Source organism: Mus caroli, chromosome 18, assembly GCF_900094665.2.
Source record: "Mus caroli chromosome 18, CAROLI_EIJ_v1.1, whole genome shotgun sequence".
NCBI lineage: Eukaryota > Metazoa > Chordata > Mammalia > Rodentia > Muridae > Mus > Mus caroli.
The window spans coordinates 70,832,681-70,841,103 of record NC_034587.1 but is presented as its reverse complement, the minus strand read 5'-3'; the positions used below and the strand labels follow the sequence as shown (position 1 = coordinate 70,841,103).

General features: G+C 44.3%; 1 pseudogene; it reads right to left on the bottom strand.

Moving 5' to 3' along the window:
• Window positions 1-6,823: 6,823 nt before the first annotated feature.
• On the bottom strand, window positions 6,824-7,275 carry LOC110285171 (annotated as a pseudogene).
• Window positions 7,276-8,423: the final 1,148 nt, after the last annotated feature.

Genomic DNA, 8,423 nt, shown 5'->3' with positions numbered 1-8,423 from the left:
GACGTGTCACAAAGTGAGTTCTAGGACAGCCAGGGCTATACAGAGAAACCCTGTCTTGAAAAACCAAAAAAAAAAAAGACCCTTACGTGTTTGCATTGCAATTGGCTCCTCAGTGGTCTTTGAGGTCCCTATGACTTGGGAATAACAGGACCTAAGGTGACATGTGCAGATACTGGCATTTTGTAAGCAACTGAGTTGTCCTTTAAAATCGTTCAGCACTTAGATCATCCTTTTCTTGTTTGTAAAATGAGTCTGTCTGATCAATACCCAAAACTCTGACATCCCGTAGCTAAGACAGATGGTCACACTGAGTAGAGTCCACTTCTCACAACAATCCTCCTGAAAGGGACTCAACTCAAAGCGCCCTCTTCTTTCTCTAGGTCATTTACAAAACCTGGCTCAAGTACCACCTTTTCTGGAACCTTCCTTGAAAGCCCAGCCACTGTTAACCTGTCCCTTTTGCAAAACTCTTAAGCAGAAGCAAAGTGCTCCAAACTGTCAGTTGGATAGGGCCCCTCTCCTCCATGTCACCAAAAGTCCTCTTCTTAGCCACAGCAGATGAGTAGATAGATCTAAGCAGACAATGTGCTGTTTACAGCCAGCTTCAAGATACACTCCAAGGCCCTGTCTTTCAACTAGATGCCTCAATGAAACCTGAGTTACACAACAATTCTGGGTTCTCCTTAGCACAGCTGTATGCCTGTTCCCTGTGGTAGAATATATTCGATAAGATCTTCAATAAGAATGCTTTCATAAAGGGCATATATTGCCATCCCTATTCCATTTGCCCCTAGGGCCTAGCAGAGAGCTTCAAATTGCTGAGATAGCGCCAGGTCCTTATAACTTTAGGGATTTTCTACTAGGACATTCTCTGCCTCGTAAATGTGATCATTTATTTCTATTTATATCATTTGTGGTAGCCATGCTGATAACCATGATGAATATATTAGTTTTCTTCCTACTGTAGCATCTGTTATTGAATTCTCCAGCCGTTAAACCCAATCTACAATGCCTATTGGACTTTCAGCGGCCCCATGGCTATTTCCCAAGGTGATACTGTACTTTCTCATTAAAATACTGAACTCAGCACATTCTTGTGGGTGGATAAGATAAATTGCTCAAAACTAAACAAGACAAAACACAGGCATCTATAGCACATATATCAATAAACAAGTTTTATTTCCGATCACGCACCTCCGCAGCTCGAATTATTTTCCATTCTGCTCAAATAGCAATCTCAGTTTATTCATGATCCAGATCATTGGCACTTCCTGTTTGTGGTCTTTCCTGAGTTGACGGTTGTGGGTCTGGTGTTAACCTCCTAATGAGCGTGAGTACACAATGCTTTATCCAAATTCCTTAGGGCGAGCTGCAGTCAGAATTCTGAACTTTCTGAATCTTAGACATATGGTGTGTTGCCTAAGGCATGGATCTGATATCGCAAATGCTAAGCCACAGCTGGGACAAGCATCTGGTTATCAAGAACACTTGCTGCCAACACAGTCAAGCTTCGTGATGAGGTTTGGTGTGCACATAAGCTTGCTGGCTTCAGAGATGCTGCTTGGATTTTGAAGTTGAAGGAAAGGTCCAGTGGGACTGTGACAATTTTCTGTGTTATACATGGGGGAAGCCTGGCCCTGGGGCCCTACCAGAGACAGCCCAGCACACATTTGTTGCCAGAGTCCTGAGCACCTGGCACTGTTCAAGGCATTGAGAGAAAGGTTTAGGCTTTTATGTAAAGATGTAAATATAAAATGTACATAATTTAATATTCATATGTAAAATGGAAAATATGTAACCAGTTTAGGCTGTCATCATAATGCCACAGCTAGTGGACATAAATAAAACATGTTTATTTTCTCACATGTCTGGAAGTTCAAAGCCCAGGTGCAAGGTTCAGCAAGGTTGGTTTTGTTTGCTTGTTCGTTTGTTTGGTTTTTGTGAATCTTCAGCCTTCTTGCTGTTATGGAAATATCTCTGCCCTATTGCCAATCTTTTGCAGGGCCTGCTTCAGATTTAATAATTAAGACAGTATTATTTCATGCCTTATTTAATAATGTCTTATTTAATAATAAATAAGACCTCTATGGAGTGCAAAGCTGTCCTTTTGCTGGGGCAGTCACTTAGCTAGCTGCTAACTCATCCTGACTTCTCTGCCACTTTGTCTCTCAACATGGTCCTCACAGACTGCTTCTAGCTCCCTCTAGTCTCCCTTCTGCCTACTGCATCTTCACTTCTGCAAGCAGAAGTGAGGGATACAGGAGCCTGCCTGGAAGTTCCACACCGTCCTTCCTGCCCCAGCTCCACTGTTTGTATGCTCTTTATTATGCAAAAGGCCACACTCCTGACTCAGCAGGTAGGCTGAGGGAGGTCACTTTCCCATGGTAGCTGGCCTTACTTTTAAAGGCAGGTGAGGACTTATATTTACATATTCTGCTAGCCTGGTGTTGCTGTATCCAAATAATAACTGAAAAACAAGAACACACATTCTCATGCCAGAAAATACAGTGTTTATGGGTCACCCCAACACTGCTCTCCCCCCTTTTAAAAGCAAGTGGAGACCATCTCCCTCTTCTTATGTGGACAATATTCTTTCGGCATCTTGAACTGTGGTTACTGCTCTGATCCTAGCCTCCCTAGGATCTGTGGTTAGGATTCCAATTTAGCGCTCAGTAAGCTCTTTGCCTCTACTTGCTTATAGCCGAGAAGATGACCGAGATCCCTGCTGACCTTACAGGAAAGAGAAAAGGATAATTGGGTGTGAACTGAGCATCTGGGCTGCCGCAGATTGTCAGGGGACGCTGTAAAAAGATGACTTTTGAGTTCAGCTTACTCGAAGGAAAAGCCCAGAACTCTGCAAGAAAGTGAAACAGCAAGACGAACCTTAGGAATCCAGTGTCAGGTGTGACCGAAGCCATTTTGCTTGCAACCTTGTTATGATCTAAGTCACAGATACCATGGGAATGTGCCCCACTTGGCAGCTGGTGATGACATATCCTGCTGTCACCAGGTTCCTGGGGCAGGCGGTGGAGATGCCTGGTTACTAACAAAAGTTGTATCAATTACTTGGTTGCCGTGATAAAACACCAAATCGAGGCAAACCATCACACAAACCCACTATGCTCAGGAAACCCTTTCTAGTCACAGTCGCTCAGCTATGAGGATGTACTTTCCCTTTAGCCTACTTCCTGCTGGGAAAAATCTCTTTTTTTACCCCTCCTTGTAGCCATAAACACACAATCCTCTAAACTAGCAGTTCTCAACCTGTGGGTTGAGACCCCTTTTGGGTGTCATATCCTGCATATAATATGTTTACATTATGATTCATTATGGTAGAAAAATTACAGTTATGAAGCAGCAACAAATAATTTTGTGGTTGGGGATTGTCAGGGTCCTGCCCTGATACCCAGGTACTGAGGTAGGATGCAGATAGGCAAACCAGAGGCTGATGACCTCTGGCCATTACCTTTCTCTAACTGTTCTGGGGGCCAGGAGCTGATGGCTTTTGGAAGTTTACTTCTGCTGATAGCAGTAGGGGATTGAGAAAAGAAACTTAATTACTTGGGCTCTTTACTCTTTGACTCAGAGACCTCTAACTGGCCAGGCAAGAGTCTCAATGTTCATTAACTGTTAGTGAGCAAGAGAGAAAGGAAAATAAAGAAAGTCATGCACACACACACACATGCACACACACGCACACACACACACACCCCTCTACATATGTATGTATGTATGTATGTATGTACATATAGAAAGACAGGCATATATGCACATATACACATGTGAATAGAGAAGAGCCCCAACAGCCACCCTTTATTTCTTCTCTCGGCCTTTTTACAGCTTCTTAGACAAACGTTCTGTATAAATTTACCTCACAGATAAAATGTTACACAAAAGCGGAGTTATAGAAGTGGATGCTCACAGTCAGCTATAGGATGGAACACAGGGCCCCCAATGGAGGAGCTAGAGAAAGTACCCAAGGAGCTGAAGGGGTCTGCAACCCTATAGGTGGAACAACAATATGAACTAACCAGTACCCCTGGAGCTCGTGTCTGTAGCTGCATATGTAGCAGAAGATGGCCTAGTCGGCCGTCATTGGGAAGAGAGGCCCCTTGGTCTTGCAAACTTTATATGCCACCAGGGCCAAGAAGTGGGAGTGGGTGAGTAGGGGGGTGGGGGGGGGATAATGGGGGACTTTTGGGATAGCATTTGAAATGTAAATGAAGAAAATACCTAATTAAAAAAGAGTAAAAAAAAAAAGAAAGAAAGCGGAGTTATAGAAAGATGTGGATGGTAAGTTCAAAGCAGTGTTTCATTCTATAAGCTCATTATAAGTTTAAAGCAACAGTTTCACACAGCCTTGCTTTATCACAGTGCATACCTGTGGCTTCATCCTTGGGCCTGACTTAGAATGAACTATTATTTTTTAATCACAAATCTATCCCTAGCCTATTTCTCTTCTTAGTGCCATTTATGAAGGCTCATTATATCCTTATTATGCAGCCATTACTTACTATTCTATAAAGAATGGTAGTCTTAATTCTAACTTTATTATATCTCTGGCAAAACAACTGAAACCATCTCCTTAAACTTTCTTCCTAAAATTATTTGAATCAAATCAGGTATTCTATAAAGTCATTAATTCATCTAAACAGCATTAATTCATGAAAGTTCATCTTCATATGATTTGCAGAAAACTGTCCCAATAAGGTGGACTGATGCCCAGGAATCATTGGGCTATGTGATGGTCACAGGAATGGTATATCAGCAGCAAGGAGTAATCCTGGAACGATGTCTCTGGGGTCCATGCTTCTCAGAGCCCATCCATCACAACCATGCAAAATGGTGAGCCATCTCCAGAAAAGTCGCTTGCTTGTCCTAACCTTTCCTCTATGGCTTGTGCCAGGGGGTCACCCTAACATGAGGAACTGTATTAAAGGGTCACAGCGTTAGGAAGATTGAGAACCACTGCTGTAAACCAAAGGCTTTCCTGTGGCACTTCTCCTAAAATAAAACAATCAAACACCAAAAATCTATTGCCTTGGGGTCTAAAAGACTCTCTTAAGCTAAAATGTCTCATGTTCTGTAACATGGTCTGGCTGCACTACTCTCTCAGACATAGACTCAAAAGGCCTGTCGGTAGTACTGTTGCAGGAATATCTTTAGAATAAGCCTCCAACACCATGAAGCATGGAAAAGAGGAGAAACCACCAGTATAGCTCCCTGGAAGTCTGCACTTTCCAATCGTTTGCATTCTCATTTTTATACTCTAAAACCACAAGGTGGCACAAGTGAGCAAGCGAGCACAAGGGTGGGGGTGGGGCGCTTTTGTTTTATGAGGCACGTGTTACAGCTGACAAACGTAACCCATTGCTTCAGTTTCGTTCGCAGGCCATTCGTTCCAGGTATCAAGTGAAGTCAGGCATATGTGAATCGCTAAAGAAGTCGTTTGTCTTTTCTACCTTGTTCTACTTGAATACACTCGATTTCCAGGTTCAGAGGGGCCTTGGAACATTCCCCGTGGTAATGGAGAAAGGGCCAAGTCTCGCTCCCACCAAGCCTTTATCTAAAGTCATTCACGCCTTCTCTGCTCTTCCGGATCTGCCTTTAGGTTCTCTTCTTCGAACATCCTCCCAGCCAGTCTCCCAAGTCGGGGTCCCCCTCCTATATCTACCCTTCTGTTTTGCCATGCGCTGGCCTTGATTCCACAAATGAGAGCCATCTCTTGCAACTGTCTTCTCCCAACAAAGAACTTCTTTCTGGTGCCGCCTCCTTACCCAGACCTAATGTAAGGATATGGTCTTCTGGATACACAGCATCGGTCCGTCTGAGAAAAACCTTTCCCTGCAGCCTGCCCAGCCCCACTGCTATATACTCACCTGAATGCTGCCTCCTTACCCAGTTACCACACTCTTCCCCTACCATGCTGCCAACCCTAAAGGCTTCATGGACCCATGTTGCCTTTTATTTCACCCATTTGGGCTCCTTTGACTGACTCCATCAATGGTCACAAAGAATTTCGATATCTCACCCAGTCATTGGACCCAATCTAGCAGGGCATTTGTCCCCATCTCCCGCTCTTCCCATCAAGTCAGGGAGCCCATGCAGATGGCAGCTCCCACTCTTCATGTTCTGGATAGGGATAATAGTCCAGCCTGTGCTGTAGCAGTCTCACACACTGATCCTCGGGAGGATTAGACTCCAAGCCTTGTGCCTGATCTCCACCCCAACCCGAATGCTCTCCTAATTCTACATTCCTCCTCCTCCATCTCTTTTCTGAATACTAGCTAGATCTTAAGGGTGTTTTCTTTTACTATTCCCCTTGACCCATATTAACAAAACTTTAGTGTGTTACTTGGACAGACCATGTACATCCAATCATCTACCCAGGTAGAGTGGACAGTCCTTCCTTCTCCTGGGATTCTACTACAGCCCTTACCTCTCCATCTAGGTCCCCTGCCCATGCAAGCCTTAACCTGACTCCCAGCATCCTCCTCCACTGGGTGGATGCCCTCCTTTGAAGTCCCTCTTATGAACAGTCTCTAGAGCATACTTGCTTACTTGTTAACTTTCTGATGGAATGAGACAAAGTATCCCACTCTAAAGCCCAGATACCAACATCCTCCCATATAACTTAATGTGACTCACCACATCTCCTTTTTCTTGTGGAACATAGCAAAGCCACAAAGCTCTAGAACATACCTTCTCCTCAAACAAAATGCAACCTTCTCTTTTTCCTGGGTCTTATTGTTTTGTTTTGTTTTGTTTTGTTTTTAACTTGGAAAATAACTCTATTTGTTCTAGGGCATTGGTCAGAGTTCCCTTAAAACTTTTGAAACTGTTTCTTGGTGCCAGCAGCCGTGGTGACATTGAATCGAACAGTCTTGCTCAAGGACCTGCACTCTCCGACAGTAACACTGTCGTCAATCTATACATCCCTGAAACAGAGGGGACAGGTGCACAAACATGTTCTGGTAATGCTTCTCAAAGCGATTGTACTTTCGGATATAATGGAGATAGCCCTGGCGGATGACAATGGTCCTCTGCATCTTCATCTTTATCTTGACACCCGACAGATTCTGACCTTGGATGGGGACATTACCAGTAAAGGGGCATTTCTTGTCTCTGTAGGTGCCCTCGATGGCCTCTTGGGGCATCTCGAAGCCTAGATTGATGAATTCTTCCTTGCCGTGTTTCTTCCAGCAAAACACGCTTCTTGTTTTGAAAGATTGTAGGCTGCTTTTGGTAAGCATGCTTCGTCTGAATGTCCGCCATCTTCTGGGCAGCTTGAGGAGAGCTCATTGGTTATTTTTATCTGGCTCCACAGTATAGGGGTCTTAGCCAAATCACTTTGCCAAGCTACTGAGAGTCCTCTTACAGAAGCATTGATCCCACTCAGTGTGTGACCCCCCTCCTGGAGCAAAGGTGGGTAGAAAAGGAAGCCGGGTTAGGGCTGGTGGTGGCATATCCCAGAGTTAAGTCCAATAGGACAAAGAGGAAGCTGGGAGGGGCCAGAGTGCAGGCTGATCCCCGGCAAAAGAGGTAGCTTATTAAAACTACATGCAACATGAACCCTTTGCCCCGACTTGCTTTTTTGGTCATGGTGTTTCGTAGCAGCAATAGAAACCCTAAGACAGTCACCTTTCCATGTTGGCAATCTCTCAATCCAGGTACCTTTTCCCCCAAAGATTATGAAGACCCCACTTCTGTATAAATCTTTGTGCCCCTCCTTTAGCCATCTATTGCATACTCCTCTTACTGAAACCACCAACTGGTATTTGAACTGATGACAGCTTTTTTAAAAGAACAGAAGCACAATATCTCCTACTACACAAAAACTAGGGTCCAAGCATTCCCACCAATACCATGCACAGAACACATGGACCAAGGAATAAGTAAGTAAGGCAGATTTTCCAAAGGGATGCTGTGGTAAAACTCTGCTAATTAAGGCCAAAGCCTGCCATCGACCGGATAGCCTCTGGGCTCTGCACATAATGGAAGATTCCATTCATTAGCAGGGCTTCTCCTTTTCTGATCTTGTCTGGGGAATTCACACACACACACACACACACACACACACACACACACACACACACACACACACCACATCTACCTGTAGAGTGTTACATAGCCAAAGTTAGATTACAGGATCAACTTCTTTTCTCCTGATAAGAACCCATTCAAGTAGCACCTGAGATTCCTAAAATGCTTCCCAAGCGAAAGATGCATCTTGGTACCCCAAGCCTTCCGCCAATGACCTTTGCCCATCATGGGTCCCTCAAAACTTTATCAGCCTTGACTCACTCAATGTAAAGTTGATCTGCCTCATGATAGCTGGCCCAGGTGTGGTCATTCACCATGCATACTCACAGAGATTTGGAACCCCCACTCATCATGGTCTCTGCTCCTTCACCCACGTGAAC